This window comes from Bactrocera neohumeralis, unplaced genomic scaffold, assembly GCF_024586455.1.
Source record: "Bactrocera neohumeralis isolate Rockhampton unplaced genomic scaffold, APGP_CSIRO_Bneo_wtdbg2-racon-allhic-juicebox.fasta_v2 cluster10, whole genome shotgun sequence".
Taxonomy (NCBI): domain Eukaryota; kingdom Metazoa; phylum Arthropoda; class Insecta; order Diptera; family Tephritidae; genus Bactrocera; species Bactrocera neohumeralis.
The window spans coordinates 19061923-19081983 of record NW_026089623.1 but is presented as its reverse complement, the minus strand read 5'-3'; the positions used below and the strand labels follow the sequence as shown (position 1 = coordinate 19081983).

The 20061-nt window shown below is 39.2% G+C and overlaps 1 protein-coding gene across 3 annotated transcripts in view; it reads right to left on the bottom strand.

Moving 5' to 3' along the window:
* LOC126765197 (protein diaphanous) overlaps positions 1-10958 on the bottom strand; it is a 284726-nt gene extending 273768 nt beyond the window's left edge. Inside the window, exon 1 of one of the 3 annotated variants that reach the window (XM_050482803.1) lies at positions 10816-10958. The gene's annotated coding sequence lies outside the window, so the exon portion shown is untranslated. Of the gene's footprint in view, positions 1-8218; positions 8523-10815 lie in introns of those variants that run through there. The other 2 variants (XM_050482800.1, XM_050482802.1) reach the window with 2 other exon arrangements.
* Positions 10959-20061: the final 9103 nt, after the last annotated feature.

Genomic DNA, 20061 nt, shown 5'->3' with positions numbered 1-20061 from the left:
AAATATCTCTGATCGAGCGAATACCCGGGGTGACTGAAGTACTTTCGCGTAGTACTCCTTTCTGCGTTGGCGGCCTTCGGCCGCGCTTTAAAAAAATAACCCTGGTCGAGCGAATACCCGGGGTGACTGAAGTACTTTCGCGTAATACTCCTTTCTGCGTTGGCGGCCTTCGGCCGCGCTCTAAAAAAATATCTCTGATCGAGCGAATACCCTGGGTGTCTGAAATACTTTCGCGTAGTACTCCTTTCTGCGTTGGCGAACTTCGGCCGCGCTTTAAGGGGGTATTCTGGTCTAGAAATTAAAAAAAAAATCGATTTATATTTTCAAAGTTTAACTATTCAAGAATATGTGTACAAGAGGATTTTTCAAAATTCAAAATATTTTCGGAAATATAGGCATTTTTCTGACACGGCATTCAAACTGGTTCGGCCGGAACTAATCGAACAAAAGACATTACGCGAAACTTTAAACGCGTTTTTCTCAAAACTGACTTTTTCGGAACGATACCCACGATTTCTCAGGTTCTACTGGACCGATTTACTTGAAACTTTTATAGTCTTCTTTATAGGCTTGTCTATGGTTGGAAATAGCCCCATTCCTTTTTTTAGTTTTTAATTTTTTTCTGTACTCTTCTAAAGTTAACAAATAAATAATAAAAAATGGATAGTAAAAATATTAATTGCCTTTTTTACGACACCAGAATGACCAGAATACCCCCTTAAAAAAATAACACTGATCGAGCCAATAGCCAGGGTGACTGAAGTAAGTACTTTTGCGTAGAACTCCTTTAAAAAATGTAAGTATTTTATTACGTAATATTATTATTTAATATTACTTAGTTCTTTATTAAATTTAAATAAGAAAATATACATATGCATGAACAGATTGTTTATACTCGTTTTAATTTGAAATATAATTTATAGAAGCCTCTTTTTTATATTTTTTCGTTATCATGTTTGTGTTATAAAATGGTTATTATATCTGTCACCTTTTTTACTCCTTTAATTTTTGATAATACGTTGTTTTGTATTTTAGGTGTCAATATGTATAATGTTATTATATAATACTATCAGGGGTGTTGTGGAATCTGATAGTTGTCGGAATCAGAATTGAAACCGATCAAAAAACGTAGTAGGTGTTATGAATTCAGATATTATTGGTTTGATATTCGAAACAGAATTTGTACCGGTTTTGGGTGTCATGGAAACCAATTTTATCAGTTTTGCTATCAGAAACAAAGCAAGAAGATAGTCGCTCACAGATTTGAAATGTAAGCTAAGAAATCAAGTCATTTTATTACTTCGAATTAATTTATCTTTATTTCTATAAGAGAAAACATAAGTATAAAACACGAAAAGTCTTAATTATTGAGTTTTTGGAATAAAAAATCCGGATATTTAAAGATATCAGATTTCTTCTTCTTCTTAATTGGCGTAGACACCGCTTACGCGATTATAGCCGAGTTAACAACAGCGCGCCAGTCGTTTCTTCTTTTCGCTACGTGGCGCCAATTGGATATTCCAAGCGTAGCCAGGTCCTTCTCCACTTGGTCCTTCCAACGGAGTGGAGGTCTTCCTCTTCCTCTGCTTCCCCGGCGGGTACAGCGTCGAATACTTTCAGAGCTGGAGTGTTTTCGTCCATTCGGACAACATGACCTAGCCAGCGTAGCCGCTGTCTTTTAATTCGCTGAACTATGTCAATGTCGTCGTATATCTCGTACAGCTCATCGTTCCATCGAATGCGATATTCGCCGTGGCCAACGCGCAAAGGACCATAAATCTTTCGCAGAACTTTTCTCTCGAAAACTCGCAACGTCGACTCATCAGTTGTTGACATCGTCCAAGCCTCTGCACCATATAGCAGGACGGGAATTATGAGCGACTTATAGAGTTTGGCTTTTGTTCGTCGAGAGAGGACTTTACTTTTCAATTGCCTACTCAGTCCGAAGTAGCACCTGTTGGCAAGAGCAATCCTGCGTTGGATTTCCAGGCTGACATTGTTGGTGGTGTTAATACTGGTTCCTAAATAGACGAAATTATCTACAACTTCAAAGTTATGACTGTCAACAGTGACGTGAGTGCCAAGTCGCGAGTGCGACGACTGTTTGTTTGATGACAGGAGATATTTCGTCTTGCCCTCGTTCATTGCCAGACCCATTTGTTTTGCTTCCTTGTCTAGTCTGGAGAAAGCAGAACTAACGGCGCGGGTGTTAAGGCCGATGATATCAATATCATCAGCATACGCCAAAAGCTGTACACTCTTATAAAAGATGGTACCTTCTCTACTAAGTTCTGCAGCTCGAACTATTTTCTCCAGAAGCAGGTTGAAAAAGTCACACGATAGGGGATCGCCTTGTCTGAAACCTCGTTTGGTATCGAACGGCTCGGAGAGGTCCTTCCCGATTCTGACGGAGCTCTTCGTGTTGCTCACCGTCAGTTTACACAGCCGTATTAGTTTTGCGGGGATACCAAATTCAGACATCGCGGCATAGAGGCAGCTCCTTTTCGTGCTGTCGAAAGCAGCTTTGAAATCGACGAAGAGGTGGTGTGTGTCGATTCTCCTTTCACGGGTCTTTTCCAAGATTTGGCGCATGGTGAATATCTGGTCGGTTGTTGATTTTCCAGGTCTAAAGCCACACTGATAAGGTCCAATCAGTTTGTTGACGGTGGGCTTTAATCTTTCACTCAATACGCTCGATAGAACCTTATATGCGATGTTGAGGAGGCTAATCCCACGGTAGTTGGCGCAGATTGTGGGGTCTCCTTTTTTATGGATTGGGCATAGCACACTTAAATTCCAATCGTTGGGCATGCTTTCGTCCGACCATATTTTACAAAGAAGCTGATGCATGCTCCTTATCAGTTCTTCGCCGCCGTGTTTGAATAGCTCGGCCGGTAATCCATCGGCCCCCGCCGCTTTGTTGTTCTTCAGGCGGGTAATTGCTATTCGAACTTCTTCATGGTCGGGCAATGGGACGTCTGCTCCATCGTCATCGATTGGGGAATCGGGTTCGCCTTCTCCTGGCGTTGTGCATTCACTGCCATTCAACAGGCTGGAGAAGTGTTCCCTCCATAATTTAAGTATGCTCTGGGCATCGGTCACTAGATCACCTTTGGGGGTTCTACAAGAGTATGCTCCGGTCTTGAAACCTTCTGTAAGCCGCCGCATTTTTTCGTAGAATTTTCGAGCATTACCCCTGTCGGCCAGCTTATCTAGCTCTTCATACTCACGCATTTCGGCCTCTTTCTTTTTCTGTCTGCAGATGCGTCTCGCTTCCCTCTTCAATTCTCGGTATCTATCCCATCCCGCACGTGTTGTGGTCGATCGTAACGTTGCGAGATAGGCAGCCTGTTTTCTCTCCGCTGTGGCGCGGCACTCCTCGTCGTACCAGTTGTTCTTTTACACTTTCCGAAAACCAAGGGTTTCGGATGCAGCTGTACGTAAGGAGTTTGAAATGCCGTCCCACAGTTCCCTTATACCGAGTTGTTGATGAGTGCTCTCAGAGAGCAGGAGTGCAAGCCGAGTAGAAAATCGTTCGGCAGTCTGTTGTGATTGCAGCTTTTCGACGTGGAACCTTCCTTGTGTTTGTTGGCGTGCGTTTTTTGCTGCACAGAGGCGGGTGCGAATCTTGGCTGCAACAAGATAGTGGTCCGAGTCGATGTTAGGACCTCGGAGCGCACGCACATCTAAAACACTGGAGACGTGTCTTCCGTCTATCACAACATGATCGATCTGGTTGGTAGTTTTTCGATCCGGAGACAGCCAGGTAGCTTGATGAATTTTTTTGTGCTGGAATCTAGTACTACAAATAACCATATTTCGGGCCCCGGCGAAGTCGATCAGCCTCAACCCATTTGGGGATGTTACCTCGTGGAGGCTGAATTTACCGACCATAGTGCCAAAGATACCTTCTTAGCCCACCCTGGCGTTAAAGTCGCCAAGCACGATTTTGACATCGTGGCGGGGGCATCTCTCATAAGTGCGTTCCAAGCACTCATAAAAGGCATCTTTGGTCACATCGTCCTTCTCATCCGTCGGAGCGTGGGCGCAGATCAGCGATATGTTGAAGAACCTCGCTTTGATGCGGATTGTGGCTAGACGTTCATTCACCGGAGTGAATGATAGTACTCGGCGACGGAGTCTCTCTCCCACCACGAATCCCACACCAAACTTGCGCTCCTTTATATGGCCACTGTAGTAAATGTCACAAGGACCTACTCGTCTTTGTCCTTGTCCCGTCCATCGCATTTCTTGGACGGCGGTGATGTCAGCCTTTATTTTCACGAGGACATCAACCAGCTGGGCAGCGGCACCTTCCCAATTAAGGGACCGGACATTCCAGGTGCATGCCCTTAAATCGTAGTCCTTATTTCGTTTGCCGTGGTCGTCATCAAAAGGGGGGTCTCTCATCCGAGGCTGGTTGTTACTGTTCATTGGTGTAGGCTTTTTACGTGGCGGGTCCCAAACCCAGCGCACAACCCTATGCAGGGGATGTTTCGCCTTCTCACTTTAGCTCACCTTCGAACGGATGTTCTTAGGCTAACCAGAGGATACTTAGTCAAAGACCGGAAGTCGTGAGCTGCTTGAGTCATATGTAAAAGAATCGTTTCTGGCCACTCCCAAGTGAATGGCGATCAGAGAACTTTCCTCACTTGCGTGAACTTCTACACATGACCCCATCCTCCAGATTTACAAAATGTAATAAACGTAATTTAACACCCAAATGCGTCTTTATCCATTCGATAAATGTTATCTCTTAAAATCTTTCATTAATTCGGAACTCATTAAAAAACTTTAATAGGATTGCTTCCAAATGTACTCATTTGCAAGTTTTGTCACATTAGTACACAGCTGATTCGAATATTGGTTTTGTGTATGTTCGAAAAGACGAAAATCCAATCAGATTCTGTGACACCAATGAAAATCAGAATTGGTTTGCAATTCTGACAGCTAAGCAATTCTGTCTTGGATTCCACAACACCCCTGTATATATTACTTATTTGCTATTCCGAATTGCCTTATCACATGGCAGCGCTCCATTTCGTTGTAATTTTTGCACGCAAATGATGTTTATTACGATGGTAAAATGTAATTTTTAAAATAAAGATTTCTTAGAAAAAAAAAACAGCTAAAAGTGTTTTATTTAAAAGTTTATAGATTAATTTAATTGGGTAAATTTTAGAATAGCATCCCCTGATTTCGGGGTTAAAATGGGTATGTACGGATACAGGATGTCCTCCAGATAAAGAATATATATATATATATAGTAGTTGCCGCTGATTTATGGTTTTTGAGATATTTGCATTTAAAGTTCAAAAATTCAACTATTTAAAATGCGTATTTCGGGTCGGCTTTAGTATACCATCCCACGATTTCAGGGTTAAAAGTGGTATGGTTGGATAGTGCTGATGCTCCAGATTAACAATATATATGAATATATATACAACACGGAACACTTATTATTATTGTGCGTGTAGTAATATTTATGTAAAATATAAAATGCTTATTTTAAGCAAATATCTAAAATATTAATAAAAAATAAATATGTAGAAATATTGTAGTGAATTGTAAATGTATAAAAGGGTTGGGTTTAGTATCGCGCCGGTTAATTTTGGCTCACTGTACATAAACGAGACAACCGAATTGAAAATTTTAAACACGAATGTATGCTTAAATTATCAAACTTTATTTTAAAACATATTTTATAAAAATCGGTTCACAAATTTTTGCACAAATTCACTTTAAAAAATGCTATTTTTTGCAAATTTCTCAATATATGCTAGTGTATTTTCACCTGTTGTGCATTGTACCAAACCAATTATGGATACATTTTCACGCACATATATTACTTATGAATTATAAAAACCACTAGTAATGTTTTTAATTACTTTTGATTGTTAATTTCTTTGCAAATCTTTAAAAAAAATACACCTTTTTCTGCATTGAGTTCAATAATGCGAAAAACCAAAATGACTGCCTAATTTCAACTGTCAAATTACCGAGAAAGCACGAACAAAAGGGAATAAATTAAACCCAGTTAGCAATAAATGTATGAAGTGAACGCGAAAAGGTGTTCAATGCTAAAATACTGTGGATGGCGTAGCCGGTGTTGGACCGGCCAGGGTTATTTTTTTAAAGCGCGGCCGAAGGCCGCCAACGCAAAAAGGAGTTCTATGCGAAAAATATTCTGAAACACCCGGGTGTTGGACCGCCCAGGGTTATTTTTTTTGAAGCGCGGCCGAAGGCCGCCAACGCGAAAAGGTGTTCTATGCGAAAAAAATCTGATACACTCGGGTGTTGGACCGACCAGGGTTATTTTTTTTGAAGCGCGGCCGAAGGCCGCCCACGCAAAAAGGAGTTCTATGCGAGAAAAATCTGATACACCCGGGTGTTGGACCGACCAGGGTTATTTTTTTTGAAGCGCGGCCGAAGGCCGCCAACGCGAAAAGGAGTTCTATGCGAAAAAAATCTGATACACCCGGGTGTTGGACCGACCAGGGTTATTTTTTTTGAAGCGCGGCCGAAGGCCGCCAACGCGAAAAGGTGTTCTATGCGAAAAAAATCTGATACACCCGGGTATTGGACCGACCAAGGTTATTTTTTTAAGCATTAATAGATAATTTCTACCATTAATAGATGCAATTAAATATGTATATACATTGCACTGAAACATTTTGGTTTTCTATATTTTGAATTATTGTTCATACAAAAATGTTGGCTGGGTTGCATTGGTTTCAGTTTGTATGGAAAAATGAGCAAAAACACCGATTTTTGGTCATTTTCAAAGGCTCCCTACAGGTCTATAGTGGCTCTAGGGGTTCGAGGGGGAGTTTAATTAAAAGTTCGAACCTTCCTCTTTCCGATAAGGTGGCGTGAGGGGGGGTAGCCCCACCCTGTTTTTCTCCATAAACGATACTAAACCGGCGCGATACTAAACATTTCCCGTATAAAAAGTGCATAATACGGAAAAAAACTAACCATAAGTCGAGAAATTACAAAATTAAATTTGCAAAATTTTCAACTTTAAATGCAAATATCTCGAAAACTATAAGTTTGCGGCGGCAATAACTATATATATTCTTAATCTGGAGCATCAGCACTATCCAACCATACCACTTTTAACCCTGAAATCGTGGGATGGTATACTAAAGTTTCCCCCGTATTTCTCCCATTTACACAGTCTTACAAAAGTTTACATACGACCACAAAATTTTAATTTTATTATAAATATTAAAATACTGCTTATATGTTGCTGGTTTTTATAACTTTAAACGAAAGATAAAACCATTATAAATACTCTTCAATACAAAATTTGTTGTATTTGCTAAAGTAACAACAAAAAAGTTAAAATGCTTAAACTCCCATATTTACATAAGTATACATACGATGCAAAGAACAAAGTGTACCGTTATGAGTACCGCTGCAGATTTTCTTGATATTTGCTTTAAATCATCAGTAGAGTTTGACATTTCATAGAAGGTGATCACAATTATAATTCTTTAGTCGAGAAGTGTTTTCTACTATAAATAAGGGCAAAGGAAAGGAAGTTCCCGAACCAATTCGGAAAACCGTTGTAAAAATGAGGAATGAAGGTTATTCATTAAGCGAAATTGGAAGAATTTTAAATTTAAAGAAGCCAACAGTGCAAACAGTTGTAAAAAATTTCAAGGAAAATGGAAATTATGAAAGTAAACCACGCACCGGCCGTCCTCGAATGTTAGACGAAAGAACAGATAGAACCGTTATACGATTAATAAAAGAAAACCCCAAACAAAGTGCGGTCGAAATAAATCGTAAGATAAAAGCAGATCTAGGAGTAAACGTTTCTGATCAAACAGTTCGCAGAAGTATTAAAAACAGTGGTTACAACAGCAGAGTTGCACGACGAAAACCGCTTCTCAGAGCTGTAAATATACAAAAGCGGTTTGAATACGCTCAGAAGTATGCGAATATTCACATAAGTGACCCAACGTTTTGGGAAAGGATAATATTTACTGATGAATGTAAATTTATGGTCTTTGGAGGTGATGGTCGGGCAAAAGTTTGGCGAAAACCAAATACAGCATTACTGCCCCAGAATATAACCCCTACAATCAAACATGGAAGCGGTTCGGTCATGGTATGGGGGTGTATGGCCGCAAATGGTGTTGGCAAATTAAGGATTATAGAAGGCATTATGGATAAGGCTATGTACATTGACATTTTAAAATATAGTTACCTTCCTAGTGTGGAAATGCTAGATTTGGAAGGAAATTCTATATTTCTCCAGGACAACGATCCGAAACATTCTTCTAAAGTGGTAAGGGAATGGATTCTCTATAACGTCAGACATAAGCTGGGCACGATTCCGATTACTTTGGCGGCGGGGTAAAAAAAACGAATTTCCATATAAATGGGGTATGTGCGGATAGGGTAGCTTCTCCAGAGGAGGAATATCCGAAAATAATGTAAAAATAACTAATATTTTTTGAAATATTCACGTTTAAAAATTCAAAAATTTGCACTAAGAAAACATGTTATTTCTCTATGTTTCTCTAAATTTTTTCACATTTTTCTCTTGTTATATTTAAATATACACTTTAAAGATTGAAATAAGTTCACATTTCAGTTTTATTTTGTAATATTTTACCTATATTTATTAATTTAAAAATCACTTAGAACACTCATCGTTGCAAAGGCTAGATTGTTTACAATTATGAGGAAAACGAGCGTTGCCACATCTCAAACACCAAATTTGTAGGGTTCTTAACGATTTTTCTTTGTTTATATACATATGTATATATACATATGTATACATATATACTATACATATGTATGTATATGTATAATATGCGATTTATGTTTAATAAAAATAAATAAGTAAAAATCTATAATAATATTGTAAAATTTATATAATATCGGGGTGACTGAAGTACTTTCGCGTAGTAATCCTTTCTGCGTTGGCGGCCTTCGGCCGCGCTTTAAAAAAATAACCCTGGTCGAGCGAATACCCGGGGTGACTGAAGTACTTTCGCGTAGTACTCCTTTCTGCGTTGGCGGCCTTCGGCCGCGCTTTAAAAAAATAACCCTGGTCGAGCGAATACCCGGGGTGACTGAAGTACTTTCGCGTAATACTCCTTTCTGCGTTGGCGGCCTTCGGCCGCGCTTTAAAAAAATAACCCTGGTCGAGCGAATACCCGGGCTGACTGAAATACTTTCGCGTAGTACACCTTTTGCGTTGGCGGCCTTCGGCCGCGCTTTAAAAAAATAACCCTGGTCGAGCGAATACCCGGGGTCACTGAAGTACTTTCGCATAGTACTCCTTTCTGCGTTAAAATAAAAAAAATATATTGAGTTTCGTTATAAAGTGGTTATATTTTTTGGTTATCTTGCACTAATATTCAAACAAAGTTTGAGTTTTCATTACAAAATGGTTAAATTAGTATATAATATTACATATTTGTTTATTAAATTAAATAAAGAACATATCCATATGAATGGATAGAGGAATTTTTGGGAAAAAAGGCATTTCAGCGAATTTCCTTATTATCACATGGCAGCGCTCCATTTCGTCGTAATTTTAGCACACACATGATGTTCACTACGAGTGTAAAATGTAATTTTTAAAATAAAGATTTCTTCGGTAAAAAAACTGTTAAAAGTGTAAAATGTGGATTTATTTAAAAGTTTATAGTTTAAATTAATTAATTTGAAGTGAAAAATGTGAGTAAAGTGTGTTTAATGCGGTGAAATAGCTTGTTGAAATGCTCGAATTCTGGGAATTTTTGAACTTTAAGGCCGAATATCTCGTAAACTAAGCGTTTGCGGTACCTATAACCCTATATATTTTTTAATCAGGAGAACTTCCTCTTTCCAACGGTACCTTCAAATCGCGGCGCCAAAGAAATCGGAATTGTGCCATAAGCTGGAACATCCCCCACAATCTCCCGATCTTAATGTTATCGAACATTTGTGGGATATTTTGAAGCGGAATCTGAAAAAACGGCAAATATCATCCATTGCAGGTCTAAAGGTAGCACTAATGGAGGAATGGAGTAAAATTACTCCCGATATTACAAAAAAATTGGCATTATCCATGCCCTCTCGACTGGCAGACGTAATAAAAGCCAAAGGAGGTCATACCGAGTACTAATTTATTTATTTTTTCTTTAATTTACTAGGCGTATGTAAACTTATGTAAAAGTTCTCAAAATGCAAAAGTGAAATATTTTGTTTATTAAATATAAATTTATTAAATTGAACTATTTTTAAAATTCCTTTTTAATATTTAATACTTTAAAATAAAATAAAACAAAAACAATTATTATATGCTCAGTTTCCTTTATCAAATTGCAAATTTTAGTACCGTATGTAAACTTTTGTAAGACTGTGTATAATGAATTTCATAGTTATATTTCTAACTTTTATATCCACTAACACTTCACTAATTCGTTTCTAACAATTTATTTTATATTTAATTTAATTAATTTGAAGTGAAAAATGTGAGTAAAGTTTGTTTGAAATTGCTTCTTGAAATGTTCGAATTTTGCACATTTTTAAACTTTAAAGTTCGAATATTTCGTAATCTAAGCGTTTGCAGTACATATAACCCTATCTTTTTTTAATCAAGACTTCCTTTTTCCCACGGTACCTTCAAATCGCAGCGCCAAAGAAATCGGACTGCTATGATTATGCACCTAAGTATGTATATAATCTCCTTTACCCAACCATATCCATTTTAACCGTGATATCGTGGGACATTTTATTTTTTATTAACAAAACTTTTTTCGACATCCACCCATTAATGTGTTTAGCTTAATCGAAGCATTTACTCACCTTCAATAAATGTAAATAAATTATCTTCTATTCCTCAATTTGTTGAAGTTAGTAAACAAACACTACAGTAGTCCTAGAATGTTACAATTGTTTACACTTATGCTACTCTTTTCTGAGAATACCTTCATAAATCGATTATCTAATCGTAGACAATTTATTAGAGGGTACTACAGGCTCAATTTTTACAGATCGCGATAAATATTGAGCGTTTAGTATACAATACTGAGGGTCGCAACCCATATCACACCATTTTATATATATTTTTAAAACGGCATCTATGTGTTAAGGTAGCCATACACGACACACATGTGCGTTCGATCGGAATGTGTGCGATTGCAGTTTAAAGTGGCCATACCCGACACACATGTGCTTTCGATCGGTATGTGTGCGATTGCGGTTTACTCGTGTATGGGCTTGTGTGCATACCGATCCATGTTTGCGAAAATGTTTGATTTTTTACGATCGGTGTGCACAAATGTATGACTTTTTTTTTTTATTTTGAAGGGGGAATCTTCGAAAGATACCGTAATTTTTCCAGCCGGTATGCACGATTCGTATTGGTCACTGAAGCCAATACGTCTACGTACTAAACCCTTAACTCCATTGTCTTTGCTTGTTTATTTGCCCCACGGAACTGCCGTTAAACATTACATAGTGAGGCCAAGCTTAGCCATTTGGCTCATCATTCACGCATTTCCAGCCTACTCCTCATTCATCCATCTTCTGATTTCCCTGCGCTGCCACTCATTCCTTCTTAGCTCTTTCAGAACTACAGCACACCACGCTCTCTCACTATTCAACACCTGTTTCGAATCTCTCATAAATCGCACTATGTTATCCGGTGTCATTCTTCCGTTGTCAATTTCTGTAGATTGGTACTCTCCTTTTCATACCGTCGGCAGAAAAAGAAGACGTGCAGCGCTGCTGTCGAAGAAGGAACAATTCGTCCCATCGTCATGTTCATATTTATAGAGATACTCTCTAAAACACCCGTGTCCCGTGTCTGTTTCTCCGTGTTTCCTTTCTACCCATGCTTGTACATTTCTAATTAGCGTATGGGTTCATCTCCTCGTCGTAGCTGCATCCCATCGTTTTTGCCACTCATTGAGGCATGTTTGCCGCTCACCCTTCAGTTCTTCAGCCGTTAGTCGCCTGCCCAGTCTTGTAGATCTGTCGTATACTCTTTTGAGTTCCATAGCCATTACCTCTGGTGGCATGATGCCCGCTAATATCCCAACCGCTTCGTGGGATACCGTACGTAATGCATATGTGACCCTAATGACACTAAGCCGCATGGCAAACTTCGCTTTCTTAGCATACGTCTTTTGATGTAATGCTGGTCCCCATAAGGGCGCCGCGTACATCAGTGCAAAATTGATTGGCTCACCTTGGACAATAGCGCACGCCTATTTTGGCTTGATCCACCAATGTTGGCCATTATTCCTGCTAGTGCGGCCGTGGCAAGTGCTGCTTTCTTACATGCCTTTTCAATGTGCGCCCTGTAGCTGAGTCTATTGTCTATCAGTACTCCTAGATACTTCAGCGACTTCTGTGTCATGATACTATGACCGTCGATGTTTAGTTTTATGTCTTCGGGTTTTTTCCAACTTGTGATCAGCACAGCTTCTGTTTCTTGTCCAGCAAGTTGGAGGTTTGTTGCCGTGAGCCGATCTTTAATCGTCGTCGCTGCATGATTGCAGAGTTTTTCCAGTTGGCCAAGTTCTTTTGCCACTACGGTAATGGCAATATCATCCGCGTATCCGATGATCTGCACCTGTTTTGGGAGTGGGAGACGCAACACCCCGTCATAAAATACGTTCCACAACAATGGGCTAAGCACAGAACCTTGTGGAACTCCGCCCGTTACCACATACTTCTTTTGTCCGTCATCGGTATCGTACAGTAACGTAATCGTGCCCAAATTATCCTCTCTAGAATCTTGCCAGTCGTATCCAGGATGCAGAGTAGTCGATATGAGATAGGCTCTCCGGCTGGTTTATTTGGCTTCTGCAACAAGACCAGCCTCTGCTTTTTCCAAGTTTTTGGGAATACACCTTTTTATAAACACCGCGTGACCAGTTCCGCGAAAGGTCTCGCATTGTGCTTAATGGCAATCTTTATGGCCTTATTTGGAATACCATCCACGCCTGGTGCTTTGGCATTTCCAAATCTCTCTGCCGTTTCTAAAACCTCCACATCAGTGACTATCGTGTTTTCTGTTTCAGCAGGTTCCTGCATGCTAGCCGTTCGGTTCTCTAGGGACTGTGCGGGGAATAGAGTCTCCACAACTGGCTTCAGTAGCGCTGGGCACGTTGGTGCTTGTCCTTTGCTACCTCTTATTTTTGCCATTACCAGCTTGTAAGCATCACCCCATGGGTTTTCGTCGATTTTTGCGCAGAGTTCTTTAAAACAGCAGGATTTACTTTTTTTATTGCTTTTTTAAGATCGCTTCGTTTGCTTTTAAGGCATGCGCGTGATTGCGTTTGTTCTGTGAGTCCCCGACTCCTTTGGCACCTCCTTCTCGCTTTGTGACATTCCTTTCTTAATATGTCGATTTCCTCACTCCACCAGTAAACAGGCTTTCTATAGGCGCCATTTTTTTCCTTTTCATAGAAGCGTCGCATGCTTTACTGATGTGCCTCATTAGGATCTCTGCTTGCCGGTATATGTCTTCGTGAAATGTTAAATTACCATCTAATAGGAGCTTAAAGAGTTCGACGTCAAGGGTTTCTACTTTCCTTTGTACCGTCTTAACAGTCATACACCTTCGGTTGTTCGGTGAGTGTTCGATTTCAAACATAATTGCATAATGGTCGCTATGTGTGTAAACGTCGCAGAGAGCTGCTAGCGAAGGTTATGTCGATAACGGAGCCCCGGCCGTTCTTCTCAAAGGTGTTCTGATTGCCTTTAGTAGAGCATCTCCACGCCTATTTGTACAGATGTTACCCCACTCCATCGCCCAAGCATTGAAATCGCCTGCGACCACATTCCTCGTAGTTGATGAAATTTCTCTGACCAGCTCGTCCATAATTTTATCAAAATAACTTTGCGATATGATTGGTGGTAAGTAACAACTGTAGAAATTGATCCCAGAGATTTTCGCTCGAGTGTAGAAGGATTTCCCCAATAGCGGTTCGTCTTGAAACATTTTCCCTCCACATACCCATGGAGCAGCTTTGTTCATATTGTCAGCCATCCATGACGCCTCGCTTATATTTTTATACTGTTCAGTTAGTATAGCTATATCCTTCCTTTTCCTCATAGACCGTCTGCTTAAGAGCCTCTGGTGGAGCCTCACAGTGACTGAGGTTGAGTTATATGACTCCCATTTTTTGGTGATTTTACATGCTTCTTGAAACAACTTTTTCTTACATGCACTACACGACGGGTTCTTATCGCATGACCTCGCAAAGTGTCCAGTTTCTCCACACTTGACACAGCACTGGCTCCTATCATCTGGATTGTGGCATGTTTTTGCCAGATGGCCGTACTCAAGACATCTGAAACACCTAATAAGATTTTTCTTCGCTCTTATTCTGTACACTACCCAGCCTATTTTGATTTCGTGTGCATCCTGAAGTATTCTTGCCTCCAACGCGGGTAGGCTTACCTCTGCAGTTTGGGTTCCTAAGTACGCTGGTCTGATGCTCTTAATCGAAATTCATCAAAACTATTCAATTCATTTATTCGTCGTCGTATAGCCTCGGCAATGTCCTCTTTAGTCGTGATTTCGTCAAGGTCACGTATTTCTAGCATGACCTCGTGAGTTAAAGCTTTCATCTGCCCCTTTTCTCTTAGTACTTTGCTTATTTCGGTCTTGAAGGTGCCTGTGCTTTTCATTTGTGCCTCTTTAAACTCGAGCAGGATTTGTCCTTTTTCCCCTAGTTTCTGCAGGGTATAATTTTTCAATGACTATTCCATCAGGTCGAGGAGTCGGCTTATGTGGTGCCTTCTTTTGCGGCTTACGTTTGACTGCGATCCAACCATCTTGTTTTCCCATTCCTGTATCATTGTCTTTGATGGGATTATCACGCTTTGCTTCTTTGTTTAGGGGAAATTCAGGTTTGCTCGGCCATTCCCTTTGGGTGGTTTTATTCTTCTTCGGTGGTGTTCTTCGCTTTGGTTGAACTTCGTCGCGAGGCCTCATTACTGTATTCTCTCCCGCTGTTGGTATGACGAGAAAACTTCGTCGTGCTTCCTTATTGGCAATGTGCTCTTCCTGAGCACTTGCATGTAATTTTGCTATCACACCGAGAAAATCTCTCATGGTGTTGTTGAAAGACCGCTGGGGTGGGCGCATTGTTTCATTAGGCTTCTTTATCACATTCCCTAGTTCAGCCATACAGTCTCCACGAGGTTATATCGCCTCTGCCAGGGGAGTGGTCTCGCCCAACGCTGGTGGGGATTACCTCGCTCTCATAGGTTTTTCAAACACCAAGGTTTTTTACCGGGGACCTACCCAGTTTTGGTGCCCTCTTAAAAGGGTCTGTATCCATTATCGTCGTATTTTGGGAAGAGTTTTGCACATTATTACTATTTTCGCTCAAACTTCCAGCGCTAATGCTTCCTACTATTCCAGAGATGTTGCTGATGTTATTATTGTTATATTTGTTTCTCAGATTAAACTCCATATGTATATATTAGGGGGGCGGGCTGAAAAATACAGACAATGAAAAAAGATCGCGGACGAACAATTTTTCGCTTGCTTGTCGCACATATTCACTGTTTGAAGAAGGAATGCAAAATGGATTTGTATGTCGTGTATGGCGAAACGATTTCATACAGATCCAACGCACATGTGTGTCGTGTATGTTTGATTTTTTACTATCAGTGTGCATACATGTATGTCGTGTATGGTGCTGTGTGCACACAAATTTATCTTTTTTCTCGTTTCGCCGAATAGGAAAGATCGCGGACAAACAATTTTTCGCTTGCTTGTCGCACATGTTCACTATGTGAAGAACGAATGCAAAATGAATTTGTATGTCGTGTATTTCATACAGATCGAACGCACATGTGTGTCGTGTATGGCCCCTTTTAGGAACGAGCGATCAATAATGAATCTTCAGCAAATTTTCTGTTTAAATCTCCGATACGAAGAAATATTATATTGAAAGTCAAATAAAAATTGTGCGATTTTGAATAGAAATTAACAATTTAATTAAATATATATACATTTTTAGAATTTTTAAATAATTGATATGTACTTTACAATATAAAACGTAACGAACGAATTGAAGCACAATATTTTATTAAAATATTTCTTTCAAAAACACAGTTAAGAATAAGTACCGGTGCGAAATATATAGAATGTGTAGCCATGGATAATATGATACGAGACTTTCGCATTGGCTCTCATTTTTCTCTCAAACGCGTTCCCTGATTATTTGACAGCGAATGATATTTTGACAGCGAACGATCAGGGAATTTCGATCAGCTGATTTCAGAAAAGGTGGGATGCCAGAAGTATACCGCTATAATTACTTGACGAAATTAGTGTGAAATGAAATTTCATTGAACTGAGCGAGCATATTTTGGCAAAATAAATGTTTATGTAAATTAATGAATGGTTTTGCATGTTAGCATTTATATATGTATGCATTTTCAAAGTGTTTAATTTAGTGTTTTGTATAATTTATTAAATACCCAATCTAATATTTTTCAGCAGTGGCATCATTGGCAAATGTTTTAAAAAATGCGAGTTTTGATAGCTCTCTCTCGAATCAAAGAGTCTCGTATCATATTATCCATGGTGTAGCATTCACCAAGATAAACTGATTAGAGACTCTTTCTTACTCTCTCGCTTGTCAGCTGGCAGCGGACCCTGATCTTTTTTCTGAGCTGGCAACAAAACACAATTAGGGTTAACGTTTTAGTGAAGTGTTAGTAAGTGAAAAGTGCATAATATAAGTGAAAAAGCTATTCACAATATTCAAATTATCAATGTAAAAATTTTAAATTTTTCAACTTTAAATACAAATATCTTTGAAACTATAAGTCAGCGGCAACTATATATATATATATTTTCGTGATCTGGAGAACGTCACCTTTCCAGTGGGTAAATGTTCAGCAGAGCGGCTTTTCCGAAAACGTGCACCAATTTTCACGAGAAATGTCTTAAAAAATTCGTTTTTAATTCCGATTCACGAATATGTATGGCGCGTTATCTATTTTTATGTTTTTTCGTAAATAAAACAAAAAGAAATATTATGATTTTGCACGATATTTACGCCATAAATGGCATCACTATTCGAAATTCAATTGGGTATTAGTGATACAAGCAGCGATCGGTTTCGAAATATCGATACTCTCGATATTCGAGACTAAACAAGAATTGATAAAAATGAGAGACAAATAATAGAAAAATAATAATAATTGGAAAAATAAAAAGAAATTAAAATATCGATATTCTCAATATTCGAGTCTGAACGAGAATTGGTAAAAATGAGAAATATATACATAATAGGAAAATAATAATAATTGGAAAAATAAAAAGAAATTAAAATATAGCAATAATAATGAATTATAAAATTTTCTATTATGTATTAGGCACGCGCCTAACATATTCGTAAAGTAGAACTAAAAACGAGTATTTTAAGACATTTCCCGTGAAAATTGGTGCACGTTTTCGGAAAAGCCGCTCTGCTGAACATTTACCTTCCAGTGATACCCATTTTATTCCCGAAATCCGGGGATGCTGTTCTAAATCCCAGCCATCGTATTTATTCATCAATATATAGTATAAAACAAAGTCGCTTTTTCTGTCCCTATGACCCTTTGTATGCTTAATAAGGTCCGTTTCCATCTCTCAAGTTAATGCTCAAGAAAAAAATTCCTTATTTCTTGAGCTGTAGTCAAACAATTTCCTTCAAGAAACAATTGTTGATTAATTGTTTCTTCGCTAAACGAAGATTGCCAATTACGCATTTTATTGAAAAAATTTATAAAAATTAGTACTAGATTTCTTTAGAGCTGCATACTAGCGCAAGAAAATTTACCAACTTAGCAAACCTTATACCATGTTCAGACCTAAAAATTATAGGGATTAGATTACAATTAAGCCCTCACTAATCTGCCCGCTCTCACTGCCGTTGGAAAGATGAAAACACAGCTGTTTTTGCCATTCGAGAATTCATATCGCTTAATATTTATCAAAAGAAATAATTGTCGTATAGTATATTGAAATAAAAGCCGTCTTCTTTTAATGACTTTCCATATAATAGAAAAAATGGACAATTTGTTCCATTCGTTAAGTCGATTTTCAGGTGAAATTAGATTCATTGCCTTAAAAACGAATTTTATTGTTTACATTTTTTCTCTTTGTAGTGTCTAAAGTTCTGCTTTCTCCAGGCTGGACAAGGAAGCACAGAAAATGGGTCTGGCAGTGAACGAGGGCAAGACGAAATATCTCCTGTCATCAAACAAACAGTCGTCGCATTCGCGACTTGGCTCTCACGTCACTGTTGACAGTCATAACTTTGAAGTCGTAGATAATTTCGTCTATCTTGGAACCAGCGTAAACACCACCAACAATGTCAGCCTGGAAATCCAACGCAGGATAACTCTTGCCAACAGGTGCTACTTCGGACTGAGAAGGCAATTGAAAAGTCCTCTCTCGACAAACAAAAACCAAACTCTATAAGTCACTCATAATTCCCGTCCTGCTGTATGGTGCAGAGTCTTGGACGATGTCAACAACTGATGAGTCGACGTTACGAGTTTTCGAGAGAAAAGTTCTGCGAAAGATTTATGGTCCTTTGCGCGTTAGCCACGGCGAATACCGCATTCGATGGAACGATGAGCTGTACGAGATATACGACGACATCAACATAGTTCAGCGAATTAAAATACAGCGGCTACGCTGGCTAGGTCATGTTGTCCGGATGGACGAAAACACTCCAGCTCTGAAAATATTCGACGCAGTACCCGCCGGGGGAAGCAGAGGAAGAGGAAGACCTTCACTCCGTTGGAAGGACCAAGTGGAGAAGGACCTGGCTTCGCTTGGAATATCCAATTGGCGCCACGTAGCGAAAAGAAGAAACGACTGGCGCGCTGTTGTTAACTCGGCTATAATCGCTTAAGCGGTTTCTACGCCAATTAAGAAGAAGAAGAAGTGTCTAAATCAGCTGTCATAATGTAATGGATTTCCAATGCTGAGAAGTAGATGGCGCAAGATCAGAGTCGCACCGAGAGATTTAGCGTGGATCAGTTTGAAATACAGAGAAAGCACAGCTAGGATAGGGGAAAAACAAACTGCAGCTTACAAACAACAAGTAAATAAGCCCAAATAACTAATTAGAGCTTGCGCCTACCTGCTTATGCTTATGCGAAGAAGGGGAAATGACAAATATACAAATTGCACAAACAAGTAGGCAAAAGCTTTACAGTTGGAATTATGTATATAATATGGAGTTCGCGACAATTTAAAGAGAAATGAAAATGAAACATTCAACTGTCAAATATCAGAAATGTTCAATAATCAGAAATTGAATGTTAACATATTTATATGTATGTATATGGGCAAGGGTTGCCAACAGTATTATTAACTTTTTCTACGGTTGATTTCCCTGGTGCAGAGCTAAATTCAACAGTATTTTCCCCCAACAAATGCTTTATTAACACACGAAATGCTTTATGATCCATTTGTTTGTAAACTGAAAAAAGTTGCTTCACAATAATGCTATATCTCATTAACTAGTAGTTATAATCTAACTAATAGAAATCATAAGAATGGTAGTAGTAGTATTATCTACATATGTGTCAGCCACAGTAAAGCGTGCAAGGGTCCTCTAGTTAGCTATAATTTGGCGATTCGAAAAAAGTCACATCCTTTCGTTATTTAACTGGCTAAACACCGTCTTATTATTATTCTTTTTATATTGTTTAACTTGATCAAACTTCATTTTTGAAATATACATTTAGTTGACTGAATCTGTTCAGATGAAAGAACAAAAACGAACCTCTTCTTCTTCTTAATTGGCGTAGACACCGCTTACGCGATTATAGCCGAGTTAACAGCAGCGCGCCAGTCGTTTCTTCTTTTCGCTACGTGGCGCCAATTGGATATTCCAAGCGAAGCCAGGTTCTTCTCCACTTGATCCTTCCAACGGAGTGGAGGTCTTCCTCTTCCTCTGCTTCCCCCGGCGGGTACAGCGTCGAATACTTTCAGAGCTGGAGTGTTTTCATCCATTCGGACAACATGACCTAGCCAGCGGAGCCGCTGTCTTTTAATTCGCTGAACTATGT